Consider the following 13,180-nt stretch of genomic DNA (forward strand, 5'->3'; position numbering starts at 1 on the left):
TGAAGGCATCAAAACTATGAATTAACACATGTGGAATTATATACATAACAAAAAAGTGTGAAACAACTGACAATATGTCATATTCTAGGTTCTTCAAAGTAGCCACCTTTTGCTTTGATTACTGCTTTGCACACTCTTGGCATTCTCTTGTGGAGCTTCAAGAGGTAGTTACCTGAAATGGTTTTCACTTCACAGCTGTGCCCTTTCAGGTTTAATAAGTGGGATGTCTGCCTTATAAATGGGGTTGGGACCATCAGTTGCCTTGTGGAGAAGTCAGGTGGAGACACAGCTGATAGTCCTACTGAAAAGACTGTTAGAATTTGTATTATGGCAAGAAAAAAGCAGCTAAGTAAAGAAAAACGAGTGGCCATCATTACTTTAAGAAATTAAGGTCAGTCAGTCCGAAAAATTGGGAAAACTTTGAAAGTGTCCCCAAGTGCAGTCACAAAAACCATCAAGTGCTACAAAGAAACTGGCTCACATGCGGACCGCCCCAGGAAAGGAAGACCAAGAGTCACCTCTACTGCGGGAGGATAAGTTCATCCGAGTCACCAGCCTCAGAAATCGCAGGTTAACAGCAGCTCAGATTAGAGATCAGGTCAATGCCACACAGAGTTCTAACAGCAGACACATCTCTAGAACAACTGTTAAGAGGAGACTGTGTGAATCAGGCCTTCGTGGTAGAATATCTGCTAGGAAACCACTGCTAAGGACAGGCAACAAGCAAAAGAGACTTGTTTGGGCTAAAGAACACAAGGAATTGACATTAGACCAGTGGAAATCTGTGCTTTGGTCTGAAGAGTCCAAAATTGAGATCTTTGGTTCCAAACACTGTGTCTTTGTGTGACGCAGAAAAGATGAACGGATGGACTCTACATGCCTGGTTCCCACCGTGAAGCATGGAGGAGGAGGTGTAATGGTGTGGGGGTGCTTTGCTGGTGACACTGTTGGGGATTTATTCAAAATTGAAGGCATACTGAACCAGCATGGCTACCACAGCATCTTGCAGCGGCATGCTATTCCATCCGGATTGCGTTTAGTTGGACCATCATTTATTTTTCAACAGGGCAATGACCCCAAACACACCTCCAGGCTGTGTAAGGGCTATTTGACCATGAAGGAGAGTGATGGGGTGCTGCGCCAGATGACCTGACCTCCACAGTCACCGGACCTGAACCCAATCGAGATGGTTTGGGGTGAGCTGGACCGCAGAGTGAAGGCAAAAGGGCCAACAAGTGCTAAGCATCTCTGGGAACTCCTTCAAGACTGTTGGAAGACCATTTCAGGTGACTACCTCTTGAATCTCATCAAGAGAATTCCAAGAGTGTGCAAAGCAGTAATCAAAGCAAAAGGTGGCTACTTTTAAGAACCTAGAATATGACATATTTTCAGTTGTTTCACACTTTTTTGTTATGTATATAATTCCACATTGGTTAATTCATAGTTTTGATGCCTTCAGTGTGAATCTACAATTTTCATAGTCATGAAAATAAAGAAAACTCTTTGAATGAGAAGGTGTGTCCAAACTTTTGGTCTGTACTTTATATATATATATTTTTATATATTTATTGTATGTATTTTTTATAATATATATTTTTTCTCGATAAAAAAAATAAAAAATGTTTTCCATACTATATGTAACACTGCCCTACATAACTATACTAATAGATACCCACCCGATTGATACCACTTTGGTCTCGCCCAATATTTATTACCATTCCCGGTTACCCGTTTTTAGTATATAAAAAAGATTTTCATTTCTTTGTATACTCTGTCCATAATCACATTATATACTTCCATCCAGCCCACGTCTAGGCATACCTAATACATTGTTGTGTTTTTGTATTGCTTGTGAGATATGTTACATTTTATATGTATATACATTTGGGTTTTTTATACATACACAATTCCTATCCTTCATTTTATATTTCTCTTATTTTTTTTACCAATAGGTATATACCTTTATGAAGAAATGTCCTTTTATATATCCACATACAATAGTATTTTTATATACACACACATGTTTTAGTGTTCATTTGGTCTATTGCACTTGTATGATTTTATCTCCAGTATGACAGCAGAACAAACAGGAAGCTCAAGAGCTGCAGCCACTAAGGGGTCGCCCTGCACTGCTGGGAAGTCTTGCCCAAGGACTTCCTACTGAATGACCCTATGTCAAAAGCAGTGCCGGAAGTAGTACCCCAGACCTTTGCACTCCATGTGCATTCCATTTACAGGAAGTGGACGGCAACATGTCTATTTTGAAGATCATAGAAACTTTATTTTCGATATTATTGACCATAACCTCAACCTGTATTTAATATACATTGTTTATAATGATATTCCTCCATATTTTGATCTTCTTTGGACATTTTTGGTGAACACCCATAGGAAGTGACATCACCATTCAGTTCCTCCCCACCATGTGCAAGACTCAAACCATGGACTACTATAAATACCTGCATGTATGTATACCCTTTATGTTTGTCCTATATTATTGCTTCTAAAGAAGGAGTTGCACTGTATAGCCCCCGAAATGCGTTGAGATTCAATTCCAATAAAAGGGAAGTTTCCTGAAGTACCCACTTGGTGACTGCGGCCTCTTCCTGTGATTCTACATGCGATCCTAGAGGGGGAGTTAAGCCTATGGTGTCATAACACAGATTTTCTTGTGTTTATCTTTTGATATGTTTTAAGGTCTTATTTGATACCCACTATGTATTTTGATTATTATTAGACATTACTATATTCTCCTATTTAGTTTTATTCATACATACGTTACAGGGTTGGCGCCCTCGAGTCTAGCTGGGCCCACTTTATTTCTCTTTTTCCAAGTATATGCTTTTCCTCCATCTAACAGAGAAGCTGGGGAGTCTCTGTGTTTTGGGACCTGTAAATTTATGCTGTGCTAAAGGCGTTTTCTTTTGAGGCAAACAGATCTATGTCTCGAGATCCCCATCTGTCCACTATCATCTTGAAGATCTCCAAATTTAAAGACCACTCTGTGAAATTGATTTCACATTCCTCTCTGCCCAGGAAAATATCATCTCTGATAGGTCTTGGATTTTTTTTGACCTCGTCCCCCCTTGGTACATGAGGTACGCTACTGTCGCCGTGTTGTCTGAGAGAATTCTCAAGTGATGCAGAATTTCCTAAAGCTGAATTTAGGGTTTCCCACACGGCTCTTAATTCCTAAAAATTTGAAGATTGACTGCTTAAAGACAGGTTCCAGGGTCCTTGCTAACAACTGTCACCAACTTTTGCTCCCCAGCCCGACTTGCTCACGTCTGTTTGGACCATAATATACAGAGATTCCTTCCAGACTACTCCCCTGTACAGGTTCCCTGGTATTGTTCACCAAGACAGGGATGATTTTACTGGCCCGGAAATGGATATCTTCTGATACAGAGATCTTTGTTGTCAGTCCAAAACCTACAGAATCCAGAACTGCATGGTACAGAAGTGAGACCGACTCCATACGATCGATGGAATGCACAAGGTCAGCAGACCAAAGACACTCATAACTTCTCTTATGGAACATCTTGACCTTCCCTGAAATGTTTTGACCTTTCCCTTGATAGATTGAATCTTGTCCTGAGGAAGAAAGGTGGTTTGCTTCTGTGAATCCAATCCAAATAATTTTACTCTTGTTGAAGGTTGGAGACAAGATTTGTTGGGATTTAATATCCAACCCAGATCTTTTAGCAGGGATAAGAATATGTTTAGATTGGTTGTTAAACAGTTTAATTTCTCGCCAATGACCAGAAAGTCATCCAGGTATGGGACTAAAATGAGCCCTTCCTCACTTAGATGTGCTACCATCTCCACAACTAGTTTGGTGAAAACCCTGAGAGCAGAGGAGATTTGAAAACGGGAGGGCTGTGAACTGGAAATGAAGTATCTGGCCCATCTGATTCTTGATGGCAAAGCTTAGAAATTTTTGGGACTTTTGATGAATTGCAATATGATTTTACGTGTCCTTCAGGTCCACTGTGCATCCTGTTTTATTAGAGGGATTATGGAACTTAGAGCTTCCATTCTGAACTTCATGTAAGTTATACATCTGTTCAAGTATTTATATCTCTTTTTTTTTCCCCATTAAATAGAGACTTGAATAATAGCCCTGCTCTTGTTGAGCAACTGGAACTAGAACAACAACTCCTAGTTTTAGTAGGTCTTGAACCCCCTGCCAAATGCTGCTTTGGGTTTTTAAAGAACCTTGCCTTGTAACTAGGAATCTGTTTGGGGGGACTGAAGAAAATTCTATTTTGTAATCTGTCCTTAAAAGCCTCCAGGGCCCAAGGATTTGAGGTTATCTTTTCCCATAGAGGAAGAAAATTCTTCAGTTTCCCGCCTATTCTGGTGTCATTGCTTGTCCCTGAATTTATTCTGGTGATTAAGGAGAAAACCTTTTCCCCTACCCCCTTTTGGGTAGCTCCAGCGATGCGACTTTCCCTTTCACCTATAGGATCTGTCTTGTGTAGCATAGAGACGATAGGGATTTTTTTTTTCAAAAAATGGTCTTTCTTCTGGAAAACCCTTTTTCTTATCAGCCACCTTCTCAAGAATCTTATCTAAACCGGGCCCAAATACATACTCCCCCGAAAAAGGAATAGATCACAACTTCATTTTAGAAATTTTGTCTCCAGACCATGATTTCATCCAAAGGGCTCAACTAACTGCATTAGATAAGATAAACAAAAATGACCCAGGGTATCCCCAGGGCGGGTAAGGAACAGTGCCCACCCTTGGTAGCCACAGGGGATACGCCTAAAGTATAATTCGGTAGAAGCTCCCGAGTGAAATAGCAGAAACCAATGAAGAGAGAGCTCATATTACCAAAAATATGCAAATTTTATTACAATATGTTAAAATAACAGAAAAAGAAAGAAAGTGGATTAATGCATGAGATGCCGTGAAGCAAGGTGATGAGAGCGGAGAACAAACAGAGCGCCACCCTGGGAGGAAAAACACACGGATATGAACATAAAGAAATCTAATGTACAATCATGTCTAACATGGGAAAGAAGAATCTTGGGTACAGTGCCCAACCCATGAAATAAGTGGATAGATGATGAAACCATAAAATATCAGGTAGAGCAGGGTCAGCTCCTGCACCCCCACTGGGAACAATTGCGAACGCATAAGGTAGAAGTATGTGGCATGAAGGGCAAGGTGCAGGTGGACACAAATTACCACACAACCAGCGGGGGGCAGGGGGGACCAGAGCTCACCTGAATGAACCGTGTGCAAAGAGACCCAGGGTGGCGCTACCCCAACGCGCGTTTCGGCGTGCCTTCGGCCTGCATTAGATAAACCCGCATCTTTAGCCAAAAATCTCAAAGACTCTGCTGATACATCTGCTAAAAAAAATGTTGCAGATTTAAGTAAGGGGATAGAAGTTATTATTTAATCTCTTGGAGTTTTGTTTCTCAGATGATTGTCCAATTCAATTAACCAGAGGTACATAGATCTTGCAACTGAGGTTGCCGCTATATTGGCTTTGAGATTAAACATGGCCGCCTCCCAGGATTTTCGCAAAAGACTGTCTGCTTTCCTTTCCATAGGGTCCCTTAGTTGGGAAGCATCATCAAAGGGTAAGGAAGTCTTTTTATTTACTTGTACATCAATTTTTGGTATATCGTCAAAGATATTCTTCAAGGAACATGTCTCCAATATTTTCATTAATAGGGAAGTCTGTAACTCATTTAACCCTAAGGCCCCAAACATTTCCTCTTGGATGGAATGGGTTTTCTGAACTTCTTCAACCCCAGTGGTGGCTCTATTTGCTTTCAAAAGGTCATTCATTTCCTTAGCAGTTAAGTCAAATTTTTTATTTCCCTCAGAAATTTCACCATCCGATAAAGGGTCCTCCTCGTCCCATTGTCTGGAGGATGACGCATCATCCCCTAAACACTCTGAATCCGAGGATGAAGGTACCATTAATTTTTGATGCTTAGGGGATAGCAGTTCTGGGGATACCTCTGTGATAGATGACAGAGAGGACATAAGTTCCTCCTGAATCATGGTTCTAAACTCGTCCATAAGTGAAGGTCGCTCCTCATGTACAATATTTGAAATACAATCCTTGAAAAGCTTTTTGGGGTACAAATCCTGTAATTTTTGTAGCAAGATATACATTTTTTAGGGTTTTGGGGGTTTCTTCTGAGCCAGGAGAAATGGGACTACTTAAAAGAGGCACTATTGAAGGCAACAGAAAATTGCATTAGGCTTGTCAGTAAAAGCAAAAAAAGGAAAAGACCAATGTGGTACTCAGCAGAAGTGGACAAAATCATTAAAAACAAAAAGATAGCATTTAGGAATTATAAAAAACAAACAAAAAAAAAACGAGGATGACAAGCCAATTTACAAGATTAGGCAGAGAGAGGCCAAACAAGTTATAAGAGCTTCTAAAGCACAGGCAGAAGAGTAAAATGGGCTCAGTCAGGGAAAAAAAGGCTATAATGCATTCTTCAGATACATAAATGAAAAAATGAAACTAAAACAAGGAATTACAAAATTACAAACAAAAGAAGGAAGGTATATGGAAGAAGATAAAGAACTAGCTGACTGCCTCAATGAATACTTCTGTTCAGTCTTTACGAAGGAAAATGAAGGAAAAGGACCTCAGTTAGGAAAGAAGACTAATGAATCTTTTGATGCATGTGTCCTTACAGAGGAAGAGGTTCTAAGTCAGCTGTCTAAAATCAATACAAATAAGTCACAGGGGCCTGATGGGATACACCCAAAGCTATTAAAAGAGCTCAGCGGGGAACTAGCAAAACCATTAACAGATTTATTTAACCAATCACTGGCAACAGGAGTCGTCCCAGAAGATTGGAAATTAGCAAATGTTGTGCCCATTCACAAGAAATGTAGTAGGGAGGAATCGGGCAACTATAGGCCAGTAAGCCTGACATCAATAGTGGGGAAATTAATGGAAACCATACTTAAGGAGAGGATTGTGGAACATCTAAAATCCCATGGATTGAAAGATGAAAAACAGCGTTGGTTTACTTCAGGGAGATCATGTCAAACTAATCTTATAGATTTTTTTGATTGGGTGACTAAAACAATAGATGGCGGAGGTGCAGTAGACATCGCTTATCTAGACTTCAGTAAGGCTTTCGATACTGTCCCATACAGAAGGCTTATCAATAAATTGCAGTCTTTGGGCTTGGACTCCCATATTGTTGAATGGATTAGGCAGTGGCTGAGGGACAGGCAACAGAGGGTTGTAGTCAATGGAGTATATTCAGACCAAGGTCTTGTTACCAGTGGGGTACCTCAGGGATCTGTTCTGGGACCCATATTGTTTAATATCTTTATCAGCGAAATTGCAGAAGGCCTCGATGGTAAGGTGTGTCTTTTTGCTGATGACACAAAGATTTGTAACAGGGTTGATGTTCCTGGAGGGATACACCAAATGGAAAAGGATTTAGGAAAACTAGAGGAATGGTCAAAAATCTGGCAACTAAAATGTAATGTGGATAAGTGCAAAATAATGCACCTGGGGCATAAAAACCCAAGAGCAGAATATAAAATCAGTGATACAGTCCTAACCTCAGTATCTGAGGAAAGGGATTTAGGGGTCATTATTTCAGAAGACTTAAAGGCAGACAATGTCATAGAGCAGCAGGAAATGCTAGCAGAATGCTTGGGTGTATAGGGAGAGGCATTACTAGCAGAAAGAGGGAGGTGCTCATGCCGCTCTACAGAGCACTAGTGAGACCTCATTTGGAGTATTGTGCTCAGTACTGGAGACCATATCTCCAGAAGGATATTGATACTTTGGAGAGAGTTCAGAGAAGAGCTACTAAACTGGTACATGGATTGCAGGATAAGGCTACTTTCACACTAGCGTTCGGGCGGATCCGTTCTGAACGGATCCGCCCATAATAATGCAGACGGAGGCTCCGTTCAGAACGGATCCGTCTGCATTATATTAGCTAAAAAAAGCTAAGTGTGAAAATAGCCTGGGACGGATCCGTCCAGACTTTCAATGTAAAGTCAATGGGGGACGGATCCGCTTGAAGATTGAGCCACATTGTGGCATCTTCAAACGGATCCGTCCCCATTGACTTACATTGAAAGTCTGGACGGATCCGCACGGATCCGCACGCCTCCGAACGGCCAGGCGGACACCCGAACGCTGCAAGCAGCGTTCAGCTGTCCGCCTGTCCGTGCGGAGGCGAGCGGAGCGGAGGCTGAACGCCACCAGACTGATGCAGTCTGAGCGGATCCGCCTCCATTCAGACTGCATCAGGGCTGGACGGCTGCGTTCGGGTCCGCTCGTGAGCTCCTTCAAACGGAGCTCACGAACGGTAACCCGAACGCTAGTGTGAAAGCAGCCTAAAACTTACCAGGAAAGATTAAAGGACCTTAATGTATAGCTTGGAAGAAAGACGAGACAGAGGAGATATGATAGAAACTTTTAAATACATAAAGGGAATCAACAAGGTAAAAGAGGAGAGAATATTTAAAAGAAGAAAAACTGCTACAAGAGGTCATAGTTTTAAATTAGCGGGGCAAAGGTTTAAAAGTAATATCAGGAAGTATTACTTTACTGAGAGAGTAGTGGATGCATGGAATAGCCTTCCTGCAGAAGTGGTAGCTGCAAATACAGTGAAGGAGTTTAAGCATGCATGGGATAGGCATAAAGCCATCCTTCATATAAGATAGGACCAGGGGCTATCCATAGTACTTAGTATATTGGGCAGACTAGATGGGCCAAATGGTTCTTATCTGCCGACACATTCTATGTTTCTATGTTTCTATGTTTTGAATTTGTAAAAAAAGGAGCGCATCTACCAGAAGATGCAACTTTTCAAATAAAATTGTTGTATGGCTCCACACAAAGCTGATGAACAAAACTATGCCACCAGAGGAGAGGAGTAAAAATAAGACTAATTTTTCATCAAATTCTAATTTAAAAGGCGCACCTACATAAACAGGCTAAAAAAAAAAAACACTGCACAAATAGCCGTGCCCACAAAATTCGCCCACTCCTTGAAACTGTCTAACCATTCTAAAAAGACTCCAAAACAGATGCAACATGATTAGTAAATGTGGCTAAAACAATTACAGGGTCATTTACAACATTTTGGGGTGTATATCTGTCGCAGATTGCTGTGCAAAGGTTATTTGTGCTGCAATCTGCAACTCCTCCCCCCCCCCCGCCTGGTCTAAACTAAAAAGGGGGCATGGTGTAGGCAGGGAAGTAGCCCTACTCATTTATTATTTTCTACGCTTTTTTTATGCATAGAAAATGTTCTAAATCTACGCCAGCAAGGAAGCTGGCATAGATTTAGACCGGTGGTGGATGCGCTGAAGTTATATAGAGGTCAGCAGGGGCGTTGCTAGGGTCTCAAAAGATCCGGGGCACAAGCCCCAATAAATATGCCCCCCCCCCCCCGCACTATGCTGTACTTGCTATACAGCGGCACTTACCTGTTACATCCAGGGCCTCCAGGTGACGTCTCCTCTCTGTCATCATCTTCTCGGTCTGGACAACTTCTCTCAGCCGCCTCGTCTCTGCAGAGTGTGACACACAGACATCTTAGCTTCCTCACTTTCTATCATTATCCCCCAACTGGAGTCCCCACAGTGTTATCCTGCTGCTTTCTATGCCAAAACCTCAACCCCCCCCCCCCCCATACCCCCAAATACTATCCTAAAGAAACATTACTGCCCCCCATAGTAATAGTGCTCCTCATAGTCCCACCAATAGTAATTCCCTTCTAGAATGCCCTTATTAGTAACACTGCCCCAACCGTGATAATGCTCCTCAACAATGCCCTCCCATATTAATAATACCCTCACAGAGTCCCTAGTAGAAATAAGGCCCCCTATTGTTCCCCCAGTGGCAATAAAGCTCCCTACAGACCCCACAGTAGTAATAAGGCCCCCATAGTGCGCTTAGTAGAAATAAGGCAGATCTACAAGACCCTCCTATAGAGCCCCCAGTAGTAATAAGAACGCCTATAATGTCCCCTGGATTTGCAGTGCCCCCTGCAGTTATAATCCTCCCTCCACCATACAGTCCCATGTAAATAACATCACCTCCTCCCTAGCCGCCTCCAACGCACAATCCCATGTAAACATCACCCCCTAAGGCTACTTTCACACTTGCGTTCATGTACTTGTACAGGACGGATCCGCACCGATATAATACAAACGAATGCATCCGTTCAGGACCAATTTGTTTGTATTCTATTTTAATTTCTAAGTCCCAATACGGATCCGTCCTGACTTACATTGAAAGTCAATGGGGGGCGGATCCGTTTACAATTGCACCATTTTGTGTCAATGCAAAGGGATCCGTCCCCATTGACTTACATTGTCAGGACGGATGCGTTTGGCTCCGCAAGGCCATGCGGACAAAAAAAACGCTGCTTGCAGCATTTTGAGGTCCGCCTCCAAAATGCAACGGGGGACCGCACGGAGCCGAACGAATGCATTCTGAATGGATCCGCATCCATTCAGAATGCATTGGGGTTAAACTGATGCATTTGGGGCTGCTTGTGAGAGACCTGAAACGGATCTCACAAGCGGATCACCAAACGCAAGTGTGAACGGACCCTAAACATTAAGTCCCATGTACATAAACATCATTCCCCCCCACCATCCACTTTCAACATACAGTCCCATGTAAATAACATCCCTCCCTCCCCCAGCCACCTCAAGCACACAGTTCCATGTCAATAACATCCCTCCCTTCAGCCCTAAAATACATCCCAGTTAAATAACTACAACTCCCAGCATTTCTCTGCCTCTCCCTTCACTTACCTCGCCTGTACAGACATCACTATTAGGCTCCTTCTCCTCTTGACTCCGGTCCAATCCTGAACTGGGAAGAGGCGAAAGACCTTTGGTGACATCACAGGCCATGTGATCAGCAAAACAGGCTGTGATAGGATGACCTGGATGGTGACATCATCCAGGTCATCCTATCACAGCCTGTTTTGCTGATCACATGACCTGTGATGTCACCAAAGGTCCTTCGCCTGTTCCCAGTATAAGATTCAATTGTATTTGCCGTTCTGTGTACGGCAATACAGTTGCATCTAGCAGGCAGGCAGGACATTCGGGGCATGGGACAAAACATCCGGGGCCCAGGCCCCGAATGTTTTAACCTAGCGACGCCCCTGGAGGTCAGCGCCTCTAAACAACTTCGGTGGATCCACCACCACTGCAGGGGTTATTAAGACTGGCATCTAAAATGCAGATCTTAATAAATGACCCCCGCAGTCTGTCCAAACAAGGAAAAATGTTTACAAAAACAAGCACAAACCACAATAATAAATGACCCCTATTTTATTCAACCAGCACCACAGATACACTGGGGTACATTTACTGTAGTGTTTTCACCTATTTTAATGAGTGAAAAAAGCCTTATTTACCAACTGATTTTGTGCCTGTTTTCACAGTTTGAACTGGTGGCACCTGTTGCGCCTTTTTTGAGTTTTAAAAATAATTCAGAAGTTTTCAAACTTTTGTGCCTATTTCCTGACCTATATGTACAGTTGCAAGAAAAAGCATGTGAACCCTTTGGAATTATATGGATTTCTGCACAAATTGGTCATAAAATGTGATCTGATCTTCATCTAAGTCACAACAATAGACAATCACAGTCTGCTTAAAGTAATAACACACAAAGAATTAAATGTTACCATGTTTTTATTGAACACACCATATAAACATTCTCAGTGCAGGTGGAAAAATTATGTGAACCCCTAGACTAATGGCATCTCCAAGAGCTAATTGGAGTGAGGTGTCAGCCAACTGGAGTCCAATCAATGAGATGAGATTGGAGGTGTTGGTTACAGCTGCCCTGCCTTATAAAAAACACACACCAGTTCTGGGTTTGCTTTTAACAAGAAGCATTGCCTGATGTGAATGATGTCTCGCACAAAAGAGCTCTCAGAAGACCTACGGTTAATAATTGTGGACTTGCATAAAGCTGGAAAGGGTTATACAAGTATCCCCAAAAGCCTTGCTGTTCATCAGTCCACGGCAAGACAAATTGTCTATAAATGGAGAAAGTTCAGCACTGCTGCTACTTTCCCTAGGAGTGGCCGTCCTGTAAAGATGACTGCAAGAGAACAGCACAGACTGCTCAATGAGGTGAAGAAGAATCCTAGAGTGTCAGCTAAGGGCCTCATGCACACAGTTTATTTTCACGGTCCGCAAAAACGGGGTCCGTAGGTCCGTGATCCGTGACCGTTTTTTCATCCATGGGTCTTCCTTGATTTTTGGAGGATCCACGGACATGAAAAAAAAGTTGTTTTGGTGTCCGCCTGGCAGTGCGGAGCCAAACGGATCCGTCCTGAATTACAATGCAAGTCAATGGGGACGGACCCATTCAAGTCAATGGGTCCGTGAAAGAACACGGATGCACACAATATTGGCATCCGTGTCCGTGATCCGTGGCCGTAGGTTGCTTTCATACAGACGGATCCGAATATCCTTCTGCATAAAAGCTTTTTCAGATCTAAGTTTTCACTTCGTGAAAACTCATATCCGACAGTATATTCTAACACAGAGGCGTTCCCATGGTGATGGGGACGCTTCTAGTTAGAATACACTACAGGAAATGTTTGGTTGAAGTTATTGCTGCCAAAAGAGATTCAACCAGTTATTAAATCCAAGGGTTCACATAATTTTTCCACCTGCACTGTGACTTTTTACATTGTGTGTTCAGTAATAACATGGTAACATTTAATTCTTTGTGTGTTATTAGTTTAAGCAGACTGTGATTGTCTATTGTTGTGACTTAGATGAAGATCAGATCACATTTTATGACCAATTTGTGCAGAACTCCATATCATTCCAAAGGGTTCACATACTTTTTCTTGCAACTGTATGTAGGTGTGCCCGATTTAGTCATAAAAAGTCTAATTTCTACTCCACTCTAGGGCAGGCATACTTTTTCATACTTTTCTGCCTCTGTTTTGAGTGGCGAGTTGTGCCACATTTTGCCTATGTTGATGGAGATGTGCACTTAACTTCAGCTCACTTGTTCAACATTTTAATGCACATACTAATTAGACCTGTCTTACAAGAAAACAACCACTAGATTTCAGACTTAGACCAAAAAAGAAAACCCTAATTTATTAAAGGGATAATAAATGAGATGCAAATTAAAGACAGATGTTGCTAATACACCTGCTTTTTTTTA

The sequence above is a fragment of the Bufo gargarizans genome, chromosome 3 (assembly GCF_014858855.1).
Source record: "Bufo gargarizans isolate SCDJY-AF-19 chromosome 3, ASM1485885v1, whole genome shotgun sequence".
Classification (NCBI taxonomy): domain Eukaryota; kingdom Metazoa; phylum Chordata; class Amphibia; order Anura; family Bufonidae; genus Bufo; species Bufo gargarizans.